This window comes from Maylandia zebra, linkage group LG18 (assembly GCF_041146795.1).
Source record: "Maylandia zebra isolate NMK-2024a linkage group LG18, Mzebra_GT3a, whole genome shotgun sequence".
Taxonomy (NCBI): Eukaryota; Metazoa; Chordata; class Actinopteri; order Cichliformes; family Cichlidae; genus Maylandia; species Maylandia zebra.
In genome coordinates, this window is record NC_135184.1 from 4,048,389 (window position 1) to 4,070,921 (window position 22,533).

General features: G+C 44.2%; 13 non-coding genes across 13 annotated transcripts; all 13 read right to left on the minus strand.

Annotated features, from left to right (window-relative positions):
- Nucleotides 1–9,277: 9,277 nt before the first annotated feature.
- Nucleotides 9,278–9,441, minus strand: LOC111500993 (U1 spliceosomal RNA). The gene has a single exon (XR_002721331.3). It is a non-coding gene; the product is annotated as a U1 spliceosomal RNA (small nuclear RNA).
- Nucleotides 9,442–10,300: 859 nt separating this feature from the next.
- LOC143413825 (U1 spliceosomal RNA) lies at nucleotides 10,301–10,464 on the minus strand. Its single transcript, XR_013094437.1, has one exon. It is a non-coding gene; the product is annotated as a U1 spliceosomal RNA (small nuclear RNA).
- An 858-nt stretch (nucleotides 10,465–11,322) lies between these two features.
- On the minus strand, nucleotides 11,323–11,486 carry LOC112436512 (U1 spliceosomal RNA). Its single transcript, XR_003025119.2, has one exon. It is a non-coding gene; the product is annotated as a U1 spliceosomal RNA (small nuclear RNA).
- An 859-nt stretch (nucleotides 11,487–12,345) lies between these two features.
- On the minus strand, nucleotides 12,346–12,509 carry LOC143413827 (U1 spliceosomal RNA). The gene has a single exon (XR_013094439.1). It is a non-coding gene; the product is annotated as a U1 spliceosomal RNA (small nuclear RNA).
- Nucleotides 12,510–13,368: 859 nt separating this feature from the next.
- LOC143413828 (U1 spliceosomal RNA) lies at nucleotides 13,369–13,532 on the minus strand. Its single transcript, XR_013094440.1, has one exon. It is a non-coding gene; the product is annotated as a U1 spliceosomal RNA (small nuclear RNA).
- Nucleotides 13,533–14,391: 859 nt separating this feature from the next.
- Nucleotides 14,392–14,555, minus strand: LOC143413817 (U1 spliceosomal RNA). Its single transcript, XR_013094429.1, has one exon. It is a non-coding gene; the product is annotated as a U1 spliceosomal RNA (small nuclear RNA).
- Nucleotides 14,556–15,413: 858 nt separating this feature from the next.
- Nucleotides 15,414–15,577, minus strand: LOC143413829 (U1 spliceosomal RNA). Its single transcript, XR_013094441.1, has one exon. It is a non-coding gene; the product is annotated as a U1 spliceosomal RNA (small nuclear RNA).
- Nucleotides 15,578–16,436: 859 nt separating this feature from the next.
- On the minus strand, nucleotides 16,437–16,600 carry LOC143413830 (U1 spliceosomal RNA). Its single transcript, XR_013094442.1, has one exon. It is a non-coding gene; the product is annotated as a U1 spliceosomal RNA (small nuclear RNA).
- An 859-nt stretch (nucleotides 16,601–17,459) lies between these two features.
- Nucleotides 17,460–17,623, minus strand: LOC143413831 (U1 spliceosomal RNA). Its single transcript, XR_013094443.1, has one exon. It is a non-coding gene; the product is annotated as a U1 spliceosomal RNA (small nuclear RNA).
- Nucleotides 17,624–18,482: 859 nt separating this feature from the next.
- Nucleotides 18,483–18,646, minus strand: LOC143413818 (U1 spliceosomal RNA). The gene has a single exon (XR_013094430.1). It is a non-coding gene; the product is annotated as a U1 spliceosomal RNA (small nuclear RNA).
- Nucleotides 18,647–19,504: 858 nt separating this feature from the next.
- LOC143413832 (U1 spliceosomal RNA) lies at nucleotides 19,505–19,668 on the minus strand. The gene has a single exon (XR_013094444.1). It is a non-coding gene; the product is annotated as a U1 spliceosomal RNA (small nuclear RNA).
- An 859-nt stretch (nucleotides 19,669–20,527) lies between these two features.
- Nucleotides 20,528–20,691, minus strand: LOC143413841 (U1 spliceosomal RNA). Its single transcript, XR_013094453.1, has one exon. It is a non-coding gene; the product is annotated as a U1 spliceosomal RNA (small nuclear RNA).
- Nucleotides 20,692–21,545: 854 nt separating this feature from the next.
- Nucleotides 21,546–21,709, minus strand: LOC143413826 (U1 spliceosomal RNA). The gene has a single exon (XR_013094438.1). It is a non-coding gene; the product is annotated as a U1 spliceosomal RNA (small nuclear RNA).
- Nucleotides 21,710–22,533: the final 824 nt, after the last annotated feature.

A 22,533-nucleotide genomic window follows, 5' to 3' on the forward strand; every position in this document is an offset into this window, starting at 1 on the left:
CGTCTCGTCATTTCCACATCTCAACCTTGGGCACTGTGCACTCTTCGTGCACGCTCTTGCTTTCAAAAAGGCTCTTGTAGGTAAGCATTCCAAAACTGCCTGCCAAGCTAAGTCTTTATGAAGATTTAACAAAAGCTTATTATTAACGTTAAGCCATGCCATTTTACAGAGGTTTTCTGGAAGTTTCCCTACTGGAGTCATTCTATCTGTTGGGAATAATAGTTCTTCTATATTAGTCCTGGTTATAGCCTGGGGCATGATTTGAGATGAAAAACACTTTAATGATTTTATCACTATGTCGTAGACAACAGAATATTGTTCAGAAAGGGGGGTACTAAGGGGGCATCTCCTGCCCCGTGCCTTCAAAACTCTCTGTCCAATCCAAAATCTTGTAAAATATGGCCAGATCAAATCATTAAAGTCACTAAAACAAGCCTTAAGGACTGGAGTAATAAACATTGCATTAAGTTTAGATGCAATCTCTGGAACAGCTCTTCCCCCCATTTTTATTGGTCTATACATAATGTCTCTCTTCAATCTTTCATGTTGGCTTCCCCAAAGGAAGCGAAACATGGCCTTCCGCAGGGAGGCCAACATTGTATAAGGAATTGGCAATATAGTTGCTAAACAAGCTAAAGACACGATTACTTCGGCTTTCAACACCAGAACTTTGCCTACAAAGGAAAGCTCTCTGTCTTTCCATCCCAACAGCTTCCCCTGTATTTTGGGTAGTTTCATATTCCAATTCTTAAATTGCATATCCATTCCAATTTCCACCCCTAAAATTTTTATTGTTTCAAATTTTTCGGTCAATCCCCAATTTTCTTTAGTCTCACGCCAGTTAAAATAAATAACTTTGCTCTTACTTTTATTAATTTTCATTCCAGAAGCTGCCACAAAGGTTTCACAAACCAACAGACTTCTGTCTATCGACATATTATCTGTGAGTACCAAAGTTGTATCGTCCATGTACATAGTGAATTTTATTTTCTTCCCCCCACTACCTAGGGGGATTAACCCTGTAATTGAATTATCCATTCTTAAAGCACATGCAAGTGACTCCATTACCAATATAAACAGAATAGGGGACAACGGACATCCCTGACGTACCCCCGACTTGATCGCAACTGGATCAGTAAACATTCCATTAACAACAACCACACTACTACAGCTACTATATAACACATGAATCCATCTCCTGAAACCTTCCCCAAAACCCAAAATTTCAAGAACCTTCATCAAAAACATGTGATTAACATTATCAAAAGCTTTTTCTAGATCAATTCCTAAAACGCAAAGGGGAATATTCTGCTCCTGGCTATAAAAATAACTATCTCTTATAATAGCCAAACTGTCTGTCATCTTCCGTCCCAATATCCCACATGTTTGTTCTACACCAATAAGTTTAGGTACAACCGCCTGCAACCGGAAAAATAAGGCTTTTGTTAAAATTTTTATGTCCACACCTAACAGTGTTAGGGGTCTCCAATTTCTTAAATCTTTTTTTGAGCCCTTCTTCCACAACAGCGAAATCATCTCTTTATTCATAGACAACGGTAATACCTTTTTGTCCCAAGATTCTTTGTAAACTAAAAGCAAAGAGGAGCTAAGCTGTTCCCAAAAGGTAAAATAGTACTCTTTAGGCAAACCATCCAGTCCTGGTGCCTTATTATTTTGCATACTTAGCATTGCTCTTGTAATTTCCTCTATAGTTACATCTTCTTCTAACAAAATACTATCAGCCGAATCTAATGTTTATGATAACTTTGAAAGAAAGAATGTTGCTATTTCTTCATCAATACCTTGTTCTTTATATAAATTGTTGTAAAAGGAATGAGTCAGTTCAAGAATTTCTTGTGCTTTCCACTTCCTTCCCTTCATCATCCCTCAAACAATCAATAATTAGTCTGGATTTATGCAATTTCTTAAAGAAATACCTTGTACATTTTTCGTTTTCTTCAAAATGCTTTACTCTACTCCTTATTAATACCCCTTTGCTTTTCTCATTCAGACACACCATCATCTCTTTTTTTAATCTCGTGATCTCCTCACCCACATCAAAACCCAAAACAAGAAGGTTATAATATCTTTGCAAACGAGCCTGTTTTCTTCTTTCCCATTGCTTCCTCCCTTTTGCCAAATTCTTCCCCTGCAAACAAAAAAAGGCCTAGCTTTAATGCTCTCCCACCACTCACCCACAGACTCATATAAAGGTTGGAGAGAAAACCATTGTTGTAACTTAATTTTATATTTCCCAACCACTTTTTTATTTTTTAATAAATTTAACTTCCATGGTCCCGAAACCGGGTTAAAAAAGGACTGCACTTCAAAAGTACCTTTTAACCTATGATGATCTCAAAAAGGCACTAGCTCCACCTCACAAGAAATAGGATTCAGAGCTTTTGATATGAACAAAAAAATCAATTCGGGAAAAGGATTTCCCATTGGACCAAGTATATCCTGGGTCTTTTAAATTAAGTGACTTATAAACATCATTCAAATTACCATCAATAATTAAATTTTCTAACACACAGGAGCTCCCATCCCCTCTATCCACAGGGTTCTCACTCCGTCTAGCTCTTTTTTCGAAGGTACAATTAACCCCCTCATTACTATATTTCTTCTACTACAAAGAAAGGGTTGCAAAGTTTGAAAAAGTGCAGTTCGTTCTTTTTTGTCAGTATATCCATAAACATTGATAATCCTAAATTTGACCCCACATCTTTCCACATCAACAAGTAACACTCTCCCATCCACCACAGTCTCCACATTTTCTATATTAAAGGTTCTATTATTAAATAACACCCCCACTCCAGAAAAACGGTTTTGGTTATCCCCTGACCAAACAGATTGCCCATATACCCATCGTTTCTCAAACTTTGCATAGTTGTCCATGTAGGATATTGCACACTCCTGAAGTAAAAAAATGTCACTACCAGCTTCATGTAACAAGTTAAAGACTGACTGACATTTCACAACGTCATTCAGCCCTCTCGTATTTATAGTAGTTACTTGAAGTGTGTTCATTGACCCCTAAAGGAGAAATGTTAATTCTGCTGGACCTTTGCCTTTTTCTTCTTCTTCTTTTTGGATACTAACCAAACCGCTGATGTTACTTTCCCTACTTTATCCCTCACTTTGGTTATCTGGGTAGTTTCCTGGGTGACTTTCGAAACTTGCTCCTCAAACTGGGGTACTGGTGAGGGGGTGGGGTGACTCGTACCATCCAAATCCACCTCTCCGGTTGAAGATTCCGTTGACGTATTTATTTGTCGTTTGAGTGAACTTGACACATCATTAGACCCAGGTTGTATTAGAAGTTCTGGGGGAAGGGGGGGGGGGGGGGGGGGGGCTTGTCTTTGCTTGCATGCACAGGTAGAGGAAGAAAATCTTCGTCAAGCTTTACAGCATGTTTTGTTTCCCTCCATAGGAGGGTCCATATAGTCCAACAAATCTCTACACTCTTTCGATGTTGAAGGAAGCGCGAGGTCTGGGGTTCTTAGAAAAACTTCCATCTCTTCCTGAATAGTTTCAATTCTATTGGACTCTCTAACATTTCCTGCTTGACAAGATGAGCTCCCAGCTGTTTCACCGTCCTGGTCAGCCCCCCGTTTGGTTCCCAACGGCTTCCAGCTGAGGTTCATTACTTTGATTGTAACCTCTATCCGCATTCGTTGGTGCAGAATTCCCTGTTACCACTGGAGTTTCTTCTGCTTGCTGAACCTGGGGCATTCTCAACCAATTTGCATAAGACTGTGGGCATGACCTAAAGGTATGATCTTCTTTCCCACATAAATTACAATTTTTTGGTTAAGGGCAATCTTTTATAATATGTTCACCACTTTTACAGTTCCTACAAACCACGTTGACACACTCCATGGCCAGATGGTCATTAGAACCACACACATATCCTCTAATTGCATCAGTTCTCCAGAGTTCTCATCTCTTTTCAGATGTACATAGAAGCGATATGCTCCAGTTCGAATCCCATCTTCGTCTTTTAAATCCAGTCCTCTTAACACCGAACATTTAAAGGACAGCCATGTTTTAATATCTTCGACTCTCACATACTCTGAATGCATACTGCTTTAGTCACTGCTTTAGGCTCTCTGCCTGATAGTGGAGTCATCTCGATATGAGCCAGCTGGGGGCTGGATTGTCTCTTTCTATTGAAGATGTTAATACAAGACTCATACAAAGTTGTCGTGGTAAAAATCACTTCATAAATTCTTCTTCCAGGCAAGCCAAAAATGTAATCCAACTGGTTAGGTGAAAAACCCAGTTCCTTCTGAATAACAGTCCTAAACTGCAATCGATCCATTTCACAAACCTCTTGTAGCTCAAAACGTACAGCGTTCCGCCTGGAACCTGCCATGCTAACAGTAGCATCAGATGTTGTCATCATCATGGGGGCGAACCATCTCCATTGAATGAACCAATTTCAATTTTCAAAGAGTTTTATTGTTCAAAATCAAAATTACATCAGTTCATTCATAAAGAATTAAAACAAATAAGCAACCAAGACTCTGAAATCAAAAACCCAAAATGGGGAAACCCACAAAGGGAAAAAAACCCCACAAAAAAAGTCAAGTAAACAACAACTAATACTCTCACATTTTCCTACATACAAATATTCAAATACTTCCTTGGTACTTTCCACATCTTTCTTTTGTCTTCTTCGCTATCCCCAACTGAGATTCTCATAATGTAATCCTTTAACAAACAAACCATACTATTGATTACAACTCTTTCAGATATTTCATATTTTTTAAATACACAAATGTTTCTCGCTCTCCACAGAGCATCTTTAACACAATTCACCATTATCCACCAACACGTTTCCCTTTTCTCCCAAGTTTTTTCAAAAAACCCATACATTATAAGTTCATATGTCAACTCTTCTTTACTTAACTCATTCAACCACTGTTTTAATAGGCCCCACACTTTTTGTGCGAAGAAACATTCCCAAAATATATGTTTAATCGTTTCGTCACCCCCACACCTCTTTCTTGGGCATTCTTGAACAGCTTGCCACGCTAAGTCTTTATGAGGATTTAGCAGGCATTTGTTATTTATGTTACCCCAAGCCATTTTAGTGTGAGTTTCACGCAATTTTCCTATCGGTGACATGCTACCTGTTGGAAACAATGTCTCCTCTATAGTTGCGCGCGTTATCTCCTGAAGGGTTATCCTAGTCTGGAGGCGTTTCAGCAAACTAAACACTACCTTGTAGATTACAGGATATTGTTCAGAGAAGGGCACGTTAATGGGGGGGCGCACACCCCACGTCTGCAAAACTTTCCGACCCACCCAAAACCTAGTAAAGTATGGCCAAAGTTTATCTTTAGGATCACTAAAACATGCCTTAAGAATTGGGGTGATAAACATCGCATTGCACTTGGACTCTAATTCTGGTACTGCTCTCCCCCCTTTCCCTACTGGTTTGTACATAACTTCCCTCTTTGCTCTCTCATGTTGACCTCCCCATAGGAAATGAAACATCGCCTTCCTCAATGAAGTTAATATTTCATAAGGGATTGGCAACGTCGTTGCCAAAAAGGCTTTAGAAGCTATTACTTCAGCTTTTATTACCAGAACCTTACCTATAAAGGAGAGTTCCCTATCTTTCCAGTTCAACAGTTTCCCTTGTATTTTTTGTAATTTTGAATTCCAATTCTTAATTCTCATATTTTCTCCTATTTCCACCCCTAAAATTTTCAACGTTTCTGATTTTTCTTGCAATCCCATTTTTTCTTTGATCTCACGCCACTTAAAGTAAATCACCTCACTCTTCTCTTTATTAATTTTCATCCCTGAGGCTTTTGTAAAAGCTTCACAAACTGCCAAACTTGCTTCAATCGACTTATTGTCTGTAAGCAGCAGAGTTATATCGTCCATATACATGGAGAATTTTATTTCCAACCCTCCGCTACCCGGTGGGATCAACCCCTTAATTAGCTCATTAGCTCTTAGTGCGCATGGCAGTGGCTCCATCACCAATATAAACAAAATAGGGGACAAAGGACATCCCTGTCTTACTCCTGATTTCACTGGGACCGTAGCGGTCTGTACCCCATTCACAACAACAACACTACTACATCCAGTATATAACACCTGGACCCATCTCCTAAAACCTTCCCCAAATCCTAAACTATCAAGAACTTTCATCAGAAAGGCGTGACTGACATTGTCAAAGGCCTTTTCTAAATCCAGACCTAACATACAAAGGGGGATGTTCCACTCTAAACTATAGAGGTAACTGTCCCTTATAATCGCTAGACTATCTGTCATTTTACGACCTTGTATCCCACATGTTTGTTCCGTTCCAACTAACTTAGATACTACTGTCTGTAGACGGAAAAACAGGGCTTTAGATAAAATCTTAATATCTACCCCTAACAATGTCAGTGGTCTCCAGTTTCTCAAATTTTTTTTGGTACCCTTTTTCCATAGTAGGGAAATCACTCCGGTATTCATGGACGTTAACCATACGCCTTTATCCCACGCTTCTTTGTAAAACCTTACACAACGAGGGGCTAAGTTGTTCCCAAAAGGCCTGGTAGTATTCCTTAGGTAAGCCATCCATACCTGGTGACTTATTATCTTGCATACTTTCCATGGCTCTTGTGATTTCCTCTAATGTTATATTTTCGTCTAAAATTATACTATCTTCTGGGTCTAATTTTTGTGTTAACTTAGAGATAAAGGATTCTACAGTCTCCTCATCAATACTTTGTTCTTTGTACAAATTGGTGTAAAAGGAATGTACTACCTTTAAAATTTCTTGAGTGCTTTTCACTTCTTTCCCTTCTTCATTTATAAGGGTGTCAATTGCGGGCTTAGCTTTATACAATTTTTTAAAGAAGTATCTCGTGCATTTTTCATTTTCTTCCACATGTTTTACTCTACTCCGTATTAATACTCCCTTGCTTTTCTCGTTTAAAGAAACCATCATTTCTTTTTTCAGATTCGTAATCTCTTCGCTAACATCAAAGCCCAAATTCAGAAGGTTATAGAACCTTTGTAATTTTGCTTGCTTTCTCAATAACCATTGTTGCCTCCTCTTTGCCTGCCTTTTCCCTTCAAGACTAAAAAATACTTGGGTCCTAATCTTTATACTCTCCCACCATTCCTCTACAGATTCATATAGTGGTTGTAGGGAGACCCATTGCTGTAATTTAAGTTTATATCTTCCCGTCACTTTACCGTCTTTCAAAAGATTCAGGTTTAGTTTCCATGGCCCTGGGGCCGACTGAAAGGAAGTTTGAATCCTGAATCCACACATTACCTTATGGTGATCAGAAAAAGGTACTGGTTCCACTTTACATGATAGGGGTATTAAGCTTTCACTGGCAAACAGAAAGTCAATCCGTGAAGAGGACTTATTATTAGACCAGGTGTATCCAGGGTCTGACGGGTTAAGAACTCTGAACACATCTTTTAATTTACCGTCTTTAATTAGATTGTCTAAAGCACAAGTACTTGAATCTTTCTTCACTGTTGGGGCCGCACCCTGGATTCCACTTATTTCCGGTGTACAGTTAAAATCCCCACCCATTATTACCTGTCTTCTATTACAAAGAAATGGTTGTAACAGTTGAAATAATGCTGCCCGTTCTCTCGAATCTGTGTGTCCGTAGACGTTAATAATCCTGATTTTACTCCTGTTTATTTCTACATCCATACATAAAGCTCTTCCGTCCACCACAACCTCCACTTTTTCTATCTTAACTGTTTTATTGTTGATCAAAATACCTATACCAGACATCCGATTTTGATTATCCCCTGACCAAAGAGATTGGCCATATGTCCATCGATTTGTGAACTTTGTATAATTGTCCATAAAGGGAAGGGCACATTCTTGTAGAAGACAAATGTCCCCACCTGTTTCGTGTAACACGTTAAAGACGGATTGACACTTCACTGCATCGTTCAACCCCCTTGTGTTGATTGTCGATACATAGAAGGAGTTTATGTTTGTACTAAATAGGTGGAATCTTTTACTCTCTGGCTTTATTAATAAAGTCTCTTACTATGTTTTTACCTTCTTCTTTTTCTTTTTCCGTGGGAGCCATGCCGTAAAGGGGGCGCTCACGTCATTACCTTCCTGTTGACTTTCACGAACAACTCCCTGAGTAGATATCAGTCTTTGTTCTTCCAGTACGGGTATTGACGAGGAGTCTATTTGGTCCCCACTTTCTGATTCCAAAATCCCTGTAGACGATTCCGTTGAAGTGTTTATCTGTCGTTTTTGTGATGTCGGTGCTACACTTACATTTACTTGTGGTAGCAATTCAGAAAAAATAGTTATGTTATCTTCAATGTCACAAGGTGGTAATGAAAAACCTTCTTCTTCCAAAGTGATAGTTTTGTTTGATTGTAACGTTGAAATCTCAGAAAACATGTAGTCAAGCATGTCTCTGCACTCTTGGGATGTCGATGGCTGTGAAGTGGTATGAGTACCCGAAGGCACGGTCATCTCCTCCTGGACCTCGTCCTGTGTCTTAGGCTCCGTATCTATTTGAGATACTTTCTTCTCCTCCGTCACTACATCCTCACTGGTGATCACTTGGGAGGGGGGGGGCACTTCAACTTGTTCCCCACCCCAGCTGAAGGTCGTTTGGTCCTCAACTTCTTCTTGCTGGAACTCGTTGACTTGATTGTTAATTACCTCTTCAACAGCTGGCAGACTTCCTCCAATTAAGACTGGCATCTCCTCAATTAGTTGTTAATGAGGTTTTTTCACTTTATTTGCGTAGGATTGGGGGCATGCCCTAAAAGTATGTCCATCACCCCCACAAAGGTTACATTTCCGCGGAACAGGACATTCAATTGTAGTGTGCTCTTCACTTTTACAGTTTTTGCAGACTACATTCTCACACTCTGCAGGTAAATGGTCATTACCGCCACATTTGCGGCATGTCTTCGGTTGCCCCGGGTAGAAAACATATCCTCTGATTGCTCCCAATTGGATAATTGGGGGCAGGTGGATCAAATCACCCGAGGTCTCATCTCTCTGCAGGTGGACGTAGAAACGATATGCTCCAGTTCTAATTCCGTCTTCATCTTTTAACTCCAAACCTCTCTTCACCATACATTTGAAAGACAACCAGGTCTTAATGTCTTCCATTCTCACGTATTCAGAGTGCATAATCACTGTCACAGCTTTGGTCTCTCTACCGGATAACGGTGTCATTTTGATGTTCTCCACCTTGGTGATCATGGTATCTCCCCTGCCAGGTAAGTATCATGGATCTTTGCTTTTGGACACAAGAGTGAGGGGAGAGCGCGAACGCAGTCCCCCACTACCACAAATTATGCAGTTGAGATTCCCGCATTTGGGGAATTCACAGGGGTCAGCACAACCGCAGTGCAATGGCTGAGCCTCGCCCTGGGTGAACCACATTGGTGATCATGGTATCTCCCCTGCCAGGTAAGTATGAGTTGCCAGCGTGGGAGACAGGGGTCCCCTTTCCACATCCAGCACTCTGGCTGATGGTGCCTAACACACATTTTGTGCCAGTTCAAAGGGCACACCGAGAGAAGAGCAGACACATCGGCTGTATCCCAATTCAGGGTCTGCAGCCTTAAAGTACGCAGCCTCAACGATCCTCAAGGGCCGCGTACTTAAAGACCGCTAAGGCCGGAAGTGCGAGGCTTGTGAAATGTGACGGTCTAGCCTCCGTTGCGATGCCCAGGTTGCCTAGCAACCATGATACTAACAGCTGGAAACGCTACATACAGCATTGTTTGAAGGAATTGAAGGAGAAAATCTTTTGTTCATTTGTTTGTTTGTTTCTACATGAGCTTTGATCATTCTCTGTAAGATTAAGGTCAGCTATTGAACGGCGTATTTTTTTTTAAAGTAAAGGCTTTAAAACCAAGTTAGTACAAACGTCACTAATGTCACATAACTTTACCGACATGTGGCCAACAGTAATGTTTTCATGTTCTTCGTTATTAAACATTTGCACATAAATAAGTGACATAATATTCAGTACTTACTTAAAGTTTACTCTTCGGCTGCCCCTCGTCCGCCGTTTTTTTTTCGGCAAAATTATCCACACCCACTGAGGCGCTATGCATTCTGGGATATGTTGGGCCACGAAGTCTACACCGCCACGTCCTTAAAATTCAGGGAAATGAAGGACGCATTTGAGGGCCGCATTTCGAGCAGCCTTCGAATTGGGACAGCCTTTGTCGCCTCACGGTGACGTAATCGGCCTTAAAATGCGGCCTTTAAGGATGCAGACCCTGAATTGGGATACAGCCATGGATCTTTGCTTTTGGACACAAGAGTGAGGGGAGAGCGCGAACGCAGTCCCCCACTACCACAAATTATGCAGTTGAGATTCCCGCATTTGGGGAATTCACAGGGGTCAGCACAACCGCAGTGCAATGGTTGAGCCTCGCCCTGGGTGAACCACATTGGTGATCATGGTATCTCCCCTGCCAGGTAAGTATGAGTTGCCAGCGTGGGAGACAGGGGTCCCCTTTCCACATCCAGCACTCTGGCTGATGGTGCCTAACACACATTTTGTGCCAGTTCAAAGGGCACACCGAGAGAAGAGCAGACACATCGGCTGTATCCCAATTCAGGGTCTGCAGCCTTAAAGTACGCAGCCTCAACGATCCTCAAGGGCCGCGTACTTAAAGACCGCTAAGGCCGGAAGTGCGAGGCTTGTGAAATGTGACGGTCTAGCCTCCGTTGCGATGCCCAGGTTGCCTAGCAACCATGATACTAACAGCTGGAAACGCTACATACAGCATTGTTTGAAGGAATTGAAGGAGAAAATCTTTTGTTCATTTGTTTGTTTGTTTCTACATGAGCTTTGAACATTCTCTGTAAGATTAAGGTCAGCTATTGAACGGCGTATTTTTTTTAAAGTAAAGGCTTTAAAACCAAGTTAGTACAAACGTCACTAATGTCACATAACTTTACCGACATGTGGCCAACAGTAATGTTTTCATGTTCTTCGTTATTAAACATTTGCACATAAATAAGTGACACAATATTCAGTACTTACTTAAAGTTTACTCTTCGGCTGCCCCTCGTCCACCGTTTTTTTTTCGGCAAAATTATCCACACCCACTGAGGCGCTATGCATTCTGGGATATGTTGGGCCACGAAGTCTACACCGCCACGTCCTTAAAATTCAGGGAAATGAAGGACGCATTTGAGGGCCGCATTTCGAGCAGCCTTCGAATTAGGACAGCCTTTGTCGCCTCACGGTGACGTAATCGGCCTTAAAATGCGGCCTTTAAGGATGCAGACCCTGAATTGGGATACAGCCATGGATCTTTGCTTTTGGACACAAGAGTGAGGGGAGAGCGCGAACGCAGTCCCCCACTACCACAAATTATGCAGTTGAGATTCCCGCATTTGGGGAATTCACAGGGGTCAGCACAACCGCAGTGCAATGGCTGAGCCTCGCCCTGGGTGAACCACATTGGTGATCATGGTATCTCCCCTGCCAGGTAAGTATGAGTTGCCAGCGTGGGAGACAGGGGTCCCCTTTCCACATCCAGCACTCTGGCTGATGGTGCCTAACACACATTTTGTGCCAGTTCAAAGGGCACACCGAGAGAAGAGCAGACACATCGGCTGTATCCCAATTCAGGGTCTGCAGCCTTAAAGTACGCAGCCTCAACGATCCTCAAGGGCCGCGTACTTAAAGACCGCTAAGGCCGGAAGTGCGAGGCTTGTGAAATGTGACGGTCTAGCCTCCGTTGCGATGCCCAGGTTGCCTAGCAACCATGATGCTAACAGCTGGAAACGCTACATACAGCATTGTTTGAAGGAATTGAAGGAGAAAATCTTTTGTTCATTTGTTTGTTTGTTTCTACATGAGCTTTGATCATTCTCTGTAAGATTAAGGTCAGCTATTGAACGGCGTATTTTTTTTTAAAGTAAAGGCTTTAAAACCAAGTTAGTACAAACGTCACTAATGTCACATAACTTTGCCGACATGTGGCCAACAGTAATGTTTTCATGTTCTTCGTTATTAAACATTTGCACATAAATAAGTGACATAATATTCAGTACTTACTTAAAGTTTACTCTTCGGCTGCCCCTCGTCCGCCGTTTTTTTTTCGGCAAAATTATCCACACCCACTGAGGCGCTATGCATTCTGGGATATGTTGGGCCACGAAGTCTACACCGCCACGTCCTTAAAATTCAGGGAAATGAAGGACGCATTTGAGGGCCGCATTTCGAGCAGCCTTCGAATTAGGACAGCCTTTGTCGCCTCACGGTGACGTAATCGGCCTTAAAATGCGGCCTTTAAGGATGCAGACCCTGAATTGGGATACAGCCATGGATCTTTGCTTTTGGACACAAGAGTGAGGGGAGAGCGCGAACGCAGTCCCCCACTACCACAAATTATGCAGTTGAGATTCCCGCATTTGGGGAATTCACAGGGGTCAGCACAACCGCAGTGCAATGGCTGAGCCTCGCCCTGGGTGAACCACATTGGTGATCATGGTATCTCCCCTGCCAGGTAAGTATGAGTTGCCAGCGTGGGAGACAGGGGTCCCCTTTCCACATCCAGCACTCTGGCTGATGGTGCCTAACACACATTTTGTGCCAGTTCAAAGGGCACACCGAGAGAAGAGCAGACACATCGGCTGTATCCCAATTCAGGGTCTGCAGCCTTAAAGTACGCAGCCTCAACGATCCTCAAGGGCCGCGTACTTAAAGACCGCTAAGGCCGGAAGTGCGAGGCTTGTGAAATGTGACGGTCTAGCCTCCGTTGCGATGCCCAGGTTGCCTAGCAACCATGATACTAACAGCTGGAAACGCTACATACAGCATTGTTTGAAGGAATTGAAGGAGAAAATCTTTTGTTCATTTGTTTGTTTGTTTCTACATGAGCTTTGATCATTCTCTGTAAGATTAAGGTCAGCTATTGAACGGCGTATTTTTTTTTAAAGTAAAGGCTTTAAAACCAAGTTAGTACAAACGTCACTAATGTCACATAACTTTGCCGACATGTGGCCAACAGTAATGTTTTCATGTTCTTCGTTATTAAACATTTGCACATAAATAAGTGACATAATATTCAGTACTTACTTAAAGTTTACTCTTCGGCTGCCCCTCGTCCGCCGTTTTTTTTTCGGCAAAATTATCCACACCCACTGAGGCGCTATGCATTCTGGGATATGTTGGGCCACGAAGTCTACACCGCCACGTCCTTAAAATTCAGGGAAATGAAGGACGCATTTGAGGGCCGCATTTCGAGCAGCCTTCGAATTAGGACAGCCTTTGTCGCCTCACGGTGACGTAATCGGCCTTAAAATGCGGCCTTTAAGGATGCAGACCCTGAATTGGGATACAGCCATGGATCTTTGCTTTTGGACACAAGAGTGAGGGGAGAGCGCGAACGCAGTCCCCCACTACCACAAATTATGCAGTTGAGATTCCCGCATTTGGGGAATTCACAGGGGTCAGCACAACCGCAGTGCAATGGCTGAGCCTCGCCCTGGGTGAACCACATTGGTGATCATGGTATCTCCCCTGCCAGGTAAGTATGAGTTGCCAGCGTGGGAGACAGGGGTCCCCTTTCCACATCCAGCACTCTGGCTGATGGTGCCTAACACACATTTTGTGCCAGTTCAAAGGGCACACCGAGAGAAGAGCAGACACATCGGCTGTATCCCAATTCAGGGTCTGCAGCCTTAAAGTACGCAGCCTCAACGATCCTCAAGGGCCGCGTACTTAAAGACCGCTAAGGCCGGAAGTGCGAGGCTTGTGAAATGTGACGGTCTAGCCTCCGTTGCGATGCCCAGGTTGCCTAGCAACCATGATACTAACAGCTGGAAACGCTACATACAGCATTGTTTGAAGGAATTGAAGGAGAAAATCTTTTGTTCATTTGTTTGTTTGTTTCTACATGAGCTTTGATCATTCTCTGTAAGATTAAGGTCAGCTATTGAACGGCGTATTTTTTTTTAAAGTAAAGGCTTTAAAACCAAGTTAGTACAAACGTCACTAATGTCACATAACTTTGCCGACATGTGGCCAACAGTAATGTTTTCATGTTCTTCGTTATTAAACATTTGCACATAAATAAGTGACATAATATTCAGTACTTACTTAAAGTTTACTCTTCGGCTGCCCCTCGTCCGCCGTTTTTTTTTCGGCAAAATTATCCACACCCACTGAGGCGCTATGCATTCTGGGATATGTTGGGCCACGAAGTCTACACCGCCACGTCCTTAAAATTCAGGGAAATGAAGGACGCATTTGAGGGCCGCATTTCGAGCAGCCTTCGAATTGGGACAGCCTTTGTCGCCTCACGGTGACGTAATCAGCCTTAAAATGCGGCCTTTAAGGCTGCAGACCCTGAATTGGGATACAGCCATGGATCTTTGCTTTTGGACACAAGAGTGAGGGGAGAGCGCGAACGCAGTCCCCCACTACCACAAATTATGCAGTTGAGATTCCCGCATTTGGGGAATTCACAGGGGTCAGCACAACCGCAGTGCAATGGTTGAGCCTCGCCCTGGGTGAACCACCTTCGTGATCATGGTATCTCCCCTGCCAGGTAAGTATGAGTTGCCAGCGTGGGAGACAGGGGTCCCCTTTCCACATCCAGCACTCTGACTGATGGTGCCTAACACACATTTTGTGCCAGTTTAAAGGGCACACCGAGAGAAGAGCAGACACATCGGCTGTATCCCAATTCAGGGTCTGCAGCCTTAAAGTACGCAGCCTCAACGATCCTCAAGGGCCGCGTACTTAAAGACCGCTAAGGCCGGAAGTGCGAGGCTTGTGAAATGTGACGGTCTAGCCTCCGTTGCGATGCCCAGGTTGCCTAGCAACCATGATACTAACAGCTGGAAACGTTACATACAGCATTGTTTGAAGGAATTGAAGGAGAAAATCTTTTGTTCATTTGTTTGTTTGTTTCTACATGAGCTTTGAACATTCTCTGTAAGATTAAGGTCAGCTATTGAACGGCGTATTTTTTTTAAAGTAAAGGCTTTAAAACCAAGTTAGTACAAACGTCACTAATGTCACATAACTTTACCGACATGTGGCCAACAGTAATGTTTTCATGTTCTTCGTTATTAAACATTTGCACATAAATAAGTGACATAATATTCAGTACTTACTTAAAGTTTACTCTTCGGCTGCCCCTCGTCCGCCGTTTTTTTTTCGGCAAAATTATCCACACCCACTGAGGCGCTATGCATTCTGGGATATGTTGGGCCACGAAGTCTACAACGCCACGTCCTTAAAATTCAGGGAAATGAAGGACGCATTTGAGGGCCGCATTTCGAGCAGCCTTCGAATTAGGACAGCCTTTGTCGCCTCACGGTGACGTAATCGGCCTTAAAATGCGGCCTTTAAGGATGCAGACCCTGAATTGGGATACAGCCATGGATCTTCGCTTTTGGACACAAGAGTGAGGGGAGAGCGCGAACGCAGTCCCCCACTACCACAAATTATGCAGTTGAGATTCCCGCATTTGGGGAATTCACAGGGGTCAGCACAACCGCAGTGCAATGGCTGAGCCTCGCCCTGGGTGAACCACATTGGTGATCATGGTATCTCCCCTGCCAGGTAAGTATGAGTTGCCAGCGTGGGAGACAGGGGTCCCCTTTCCACATCCAGCACTCTGGCTGATGGTGCCTAACACACATTTTGTGCCAGTTCAAAGGGCACACCGAGAGAAGAGCAGACACATCGGCTGTATCCCAATTCAGGGTCTGCAGCCTTAAAGTACGCAGCCTCAACGATCCTCAAGGGCCGCGTACTTAAAGACCGCTAAGGCCGGAAGTGCGAGGCTTGTGAAATGTGACGGTCTAGCCTCCGTTGCGATGCCCAGGTTGCCTAGCAACCATGATACTAACAGCTGGAAACGCTACATACAGCATTGTTTGAAGGAATTGAAGGAGAAAATCTTTTGTTCATTTGTTTGTTTGTTTCTACATGAGCTTTGATCATTCTCTGTAAGATTAAGGTCAGCTATTGAACGGCGTATTTTTTTTTAAAGTAAAGGCTTTAAAACCAAGTTAGTACAAACGTCACTAATGTCACATAACTTTGCCGACATGTGGCCAACAGTAATGTTTTCATGTTCTTCGTTATTAAACATTTGCACATAAATAAGTGACATAATATTCAGTACTTACTTAAAGTTTACTCTTCGGCTGCCCCTCGTCCGCCGTTTTTTTTTCGGCAAAATTATCCACACCCACTGAGGCGCTATGCATTCTGGGATATGTTGGGCCACGAAGTCTACACCGCCACGTCCTTAAAATTCAGGGAAATGAAGGACGCATTTGAGGGCCGCATTTCGAGCAGCCTTCGAATTAGGACAGCCTTTGTCGCCTCACGGTGACGTAATCGGCCTTAAAATGCGGCCTTTAAGGATGCAGACCCTGAATTGGGATACAGCCATGGATCTTTGCTTTTGGACACAAGAGTGAGGGGAGAGCGCGAACGCAGTCCCCCACTACCACAAATTATGCAGTTGAGATTCCCGCATTTGGGGAATTCACAGGGGTCAGCACAACCGCAGTGCAATGGCTGAGCCTCGCCCTGGGTGAACCACATTGGTGATCATGGTATCTCCCCTGCCAGGTAAGTATGAGTTGCCAGCGTGGGAGACAGGGGTCCCCTTTCCACATCCAGCACTCTGGCTGATGGTGCCTAACACACATTTTGTGCCAGTTCAAAGGGCACACCGAGAGAAGAGCAGACACATCGGCTGTATCCCAATTCAGGGTCTGCAGCCTTAAAGTACGCAGCCTCAACGATCCTCAAGGGCCGCGTACTTAAAGACCGCTAAGGCCGGAAGTGCGAGGCTTGTGAAATGTGACGGTCTAGCCTCCGTTGCGATGCCCAGGTTGCCTAGCAACCATGATACTAACAGCTGGAAACGCTACATACAGCATTGTTTGAAGGAATTGAAGGAGAAAATCTTTTGTTCATTTGTTTGTTTGTTTCTACATGAGCTTTGATCATTCTCTGTAAGATTAAGGTCAGCTATTGAACGGCGTATTTTTTTTTAAAGTAAAGGCTTTAAAACCAAGTTAGTACAAACGTCACTAATGTCACATAACTTTGCCGACATGTGGCCAACAGTAATGTTTTCATGTTCTTCGTTATTAAACATTTGCACATAAATAAGTGACATAATATTCAGTACTTACTTAAAGTTTACTCTTCGGCTGCCCCTCGTCCGCCGTTTTTTTTTCGGCAAAATTATCCACACCCACTGAGGCGCTATGCATTCTGGGATATGTTGGGCCACGAAGTCTACACCGCCACGTCCTTAAAATTCAGGGAAATGAAGGACGCATTTGAGGGCCGCATTTCGAGCAGCCTTCGAATTAGGACAGCCTTTGTCGCCTCACGGTGACGTAATCGGCCTTAAAATGCGGCCTTTAAGGATGCAGACCCTGAATTGGGATACAGCCATGGATCTTTGCTTTTGGACACAAGAGTGAGGGGAGAGCGCGAACGCAGTCCCCCACTACCACAAATTATGCAGTTGAGATTCCCGCATTTGGGGAATTCACAGGGGTCAGCACAACCGCAGTGCAATGGCTGAGCCTCGCCCTGGGTGAACCACATTGGTGATCATGGTATCTCCCCTGCCAGGTAAGTATGAGTTGCCAGCGTGGGAGACAGGGGTCCCCTTTCCACATCCAGCACTCTGGCTGATGGTGCCTAACACACATTTTGTGCCAGTTCAAAGGGCACACCGAGAGAAGAGCAGACACATCGGCTGTATCCCAATTCAGGGTCTGCAGCCTTAAAGTACGCAGCCTCAACGATCCTCAAGGGCCGCGTACTTAAAGACCGCTAAGGCCGGAAGTGCGAGGCTTGTGAAATGTGACGGTCTAGCCTCCGTTGCGATGCCCAGGTTGCCTAGCAACCATGATACTAACAGCTGGAAACGCTACATACAGCATTGTTTGAAGGAATTGAAGGAGAAAATCTTTTGTTCATTTGTTTGTTTGTTTCTACATGAGCTTTGATCATTCTCTGTAAGATTAAGGTCAGCTATTGAACGGCGTATTTTTTTTTAAAGTAAAGGCTTTAAAACCAAGTTAGTACAAACGTCACTAATGTCACATAACTTTGCCGACATGTGGCCAACAGTAATGTTTTCATGTTCTTCGTTATTAAACATTTGCACATAAATAAGTGACATAATATTCAGTACTTACTTAAAGTTTACTCTTCGGCTGCCCCTCGTCCGCCGTTTTTTTTTCGGCAAAATTATCCACACCCACTGAGGCGCTATGCATTCTGGGATATGTTGGGCCACGAAGTCTACACCGCCACGTCCTTAAAATTCAGGGAAATGAAGGACGCATTTGAGGGCCGCATTTCGAGCAGCCTTCGAATTGGGACAGCCTTTGTCGCCTCACGGTGACGTAATCAGCCTTAAAATGCGGCCTTTAAGGCTGCAGACCCTGAATTGGGATACAGCCATGGATCTTTGCTTTTGGACACAAGAGTGAGGGGAGAGCGCGAACGCAGTCCCCCACTACCACAAATTATGCAGTTGAGATTCCCGCATTTGGGGAATTCACAGGGGTCAGCACAACCGCAGTGCAATGGTTGAGCCTCGCCCTGGGTGAACCACCTTCGTGATCATGGTATCTCCCCTGCCAGGTAAGTATGAGTTGCCAGCGTGGGAGACAGGGGTCCCCTTTCCACATCCAGCACTCTGACTGATGGTGCCTAACACACATTTTGTGCCAGTTTAAAGGGCACACCGAGAGAAGAGCAGACACATCGGCTGTATCCCAATTCAGGGTCTGCAGCCTTAAAGTACGCAGCCTCAACGATCCTCAAGGGCCGCGTACTTAAAGACCGCTAAGGCCGGAAGTGCGAGGCTTGTGAAATGTGACGGTCTAGCCTCCGTTGCGATGCCCAGGTTGCCTAGCAACCATGATACTAACAGCTGGAAACGTTACATACAGCATTGTTTGAAGGAATTGAAGGAGAAAATCTTTTGTTCATTTGTTTGTTTGTTTCTACATGAGCTTTGAACATTCTCTGTAAGATTAAGGTCAGCTATTGAACGGCGTATTTTTTTTAAAGTAAAGGCTTTAAAACCAAGTTAGTACAAACGTCACTAATGTCACATAACTTTACCGACATGTGGCCAACAGTAATGTTTTCATGTTCTTCGTTATTAAACATTTGCACATAAATAAGTGACATAATATTCAGTACTTACTTAAAGTTTACTCTTCGGCTGCCCCTCGTCCGCCGTTTTTTTTTCGGCAAAATTATCCACACCCACTGAGGCGCTATGCATTCTGGGATATGTTGGGCCACGAAGTCTACAACGCCACGTCCTTAAAATTCAGGGAAATGAAGGACGCATTTGAGGGCCGCATTTCGAGCAGCCTTCGAATTAGGACAGCCTTTGTCGCCTCACGGTGACGTAATCGGCCTTAAAATGCGGCCTTTAAGGATGCAGACCCTGAATTGGGATACAGCCATGGATCTTCGCTTTTGGACACAAGAGTGAGGGGAGAGCGCGAACGCAGTCCCCCACTACCACAAATTATGCAGTTGAGATTCCCGCATTTGGGGAATTCACAGGGGTCAGCACAACCGCAGTGCAATGGCTGAGCCTCGCCCTGGGTGAACCACATTGGTGATCATGGTATCTCCCCTGCCAGGTAAGTATGAGTTGCCAGCGTGGGAGACAGGGGTCCCCTTTCCACATCCAGCACTCTGGCTGATGGTGCCTAACACACATTTTGTGCCAGTTCAAAGGGCACACCGAGAGAAGAGCAGACACATCGGCTGTATCCCAATTCAGGGTCTGCAGCCTTAAAGTACGCAGCCTCAACGATCCTCAAGGGCCGCGTACTTAAAGACCGCTAAGGCCGGAAGTGCGAGGCTTGTGAAATGTGACGGTCTAGCCTCCGTTGCGATGCCCAGGTTGCCTAGCAACCATGATACTAACAGCTGGAAACGCTACATACAGCATTGTTTGAAGGAATTGAAGGAGAAAATCTTTTGTTCATTTGTTTGTTTGTTTCTACATGAGCTTTGATCATTCTCTGTAAGATTAAGGTCAGCTATTGAACGGCGTATTTTTTTTTAAAGTAAAGGCTTTAAAACCAAGTTAGTACAAACGTCACTAATGTCACATAACTTTGCCGACATGTGGCCAACAGTAATGTTTTCATGTTCTTCGTTATTAAACATTTGCACATAAATAAGTGACATAATATTCAGTACTTACTTAAAGTTTACTCTTCGGCTGCCCCTCGTCCGCCGTTTTTTTTTCGGCAAAATTATCCACACCCACTGAGGCGCTATGCATTCTGGGATATGTTGGGCCACGAAGTCTACACCGCCACGTCCTTAAAATTCAGGGAAATGAAGGACGCATTTGAGGGCCGCATTTCGAGCAGCCTTCGAATTAGGACAGCCTTTGTCGCCTCACGGTGACGTAATTGGCCTTAAAATGCGGCCTTTAAGGCTGCAGACCCTGAATTGGGATACAGCCATGGATCTTTGCTTTTGGACACAAGAGTGAGGGGAGAGCGCGAACGCAGTCCCCCACTACCACAAATTATGCAGTTGAGATTCGCGCATTTGGGGAATTCACAGGGGTCAGCACAACCGCAGTGCAATGGCTGAGCCTCGCCCTGGGTGAACCACATTGGTGATCATGGTATCTCCCCTGCCAGGTAAGTATGAGTTGCCAGCGTGGGAGACAGGGGTCCCCTTTCCACATCCAGCACTCTGGCTGATGGTGCCTAACACACATTTTGTGCCAGTTCAAAGGGCACACCGAGAGAAGAGCAGACACATCGGCTGTATCCCAATTCAGGGTCTGCAGCCTTAAAGTACGCAGCCTCAACGATCCTCAAGGGCCGCGTACTTAAAGACCGCTAAGGCCGGAAGTGCGAGGCTTGTGAAATGTGACGGTCTAGCCTCCGTTGCGATGCCCAGGTTGCCTAGCAACCATGATACTAACAGCTGGAAACGCTACATACAGCATTGTTTGAAGGAATTGAAGGAGAAAATCTTTTGTTCATTTGTTTGTTTGTTTCTACATGAGCTTTGATCATTCTCTGTAAGATTAAGGTCAGCTATTGAACGGTGTATTTTTTTTTAAAGGCTTTAAAACCAAGTTAGTACAAACGTCACTAATGTCACATAACTTTACCGACATGTGGCCAACAGTAATGTTTTCATGTTCTTCGTTATTAAACATTTGCACATAAATAAGTGACATAATATTCAGTACTTACTTAAAGTTTACTCTTCGGCTGCCCCTCGTCCGCCGTTTTTTTTTCGGCAAAATTATCCACACCCACTGAGGCGCTATGCATTCTGGGATATGTTGGGCCACGAAGTCTACACCGCCACGTCCTTAAAATTCAGGGAAATGAAGGACGCATTTGAGGGCCGCATTTCGAGCAGCCTTCGAATTGGGACAGCCTTTGTCGCCTCACGGTGACGTAATCGGCCTTAAAATGCGGCCTTTAAGGCTGCAGACCCTGAATTGGGATACAGTCATGGATCTTTGCTTTTGGACACAAGAGTGAGGGGAGAGCGCGAACGCAGTCCCCCACTACCACAAATTATGCAGTTGAGATTCCCGCATTTGGGGAATTCACAGGGGTCAGCACAACCGCAGTGCAATGGTTGAGCCTCGCCCTGGGTGAACCACATTGGTGATCATGGTATCTCCCCTGCCAGGTAAGTATGAGTTGCCAGCGTGGGAGACAGGGGTCCCCTTTCCACATCCAGCACTCTGGCTGATGGTGCCTAACACACATTTTGTGCCAGTTCAAAGGGCACACCGAGAGAAGAGCAGACACATCGGCTGTATCCCAATTCAGGGTCTGCAGCCTTAAAGTACGCAGCCTCAACGATCCTCAAGGGCCGCGTACTTAAAGACCGCTAAGGCCGGAAGTGCGAGGCTTGTGAAATGTGACGGTCTAGCCTCCGTTGCGATGCCCAGGTTGCCTAGCAACCATGATACTAACAGCTGGAAACGCTACATACAGCATTGTTTGAAGGAATTGAAGGAGAAAATCTTTTGTTCATTTGTTTGTTTGTTTCTACATGAGCTTTGATCATTCTCTGTAAGATTAAGGTCAGCTATTGAACGGCGTATTTTTTTTTAAAGTAAAGGCTTTAAAACCAAGTTAGTACAAACGTCACTAATGTCACATAACTTTGCCGACATGTGGCCAACAGTAATGTTTTCATGTTCTTCGTTATTAAACATTTGCACATAAATAAGTGACATAATATTCAGTACTTACTTAAAGTTTACTCTTCGGCTGCCCCTCGTCCGCCGTTTTTTTTTCGGCAAAATTATCCACACCCACTGAGGCGCTATGCATTCTGGGATATGTTGGGCCACGAAGTCTACACCGCCACGTCCTTAAAATTCAGGGAAATGAAGGACGCATTTGAGGGCCGCATTTCGAGCAGCCTTCGAATTGGGACAGCCTTTGTCGCCTCACGGTGACGTAATCGGCCTTAAAATGCGGCCTTTAAGGCTGCAGACCCTGAATTGGGA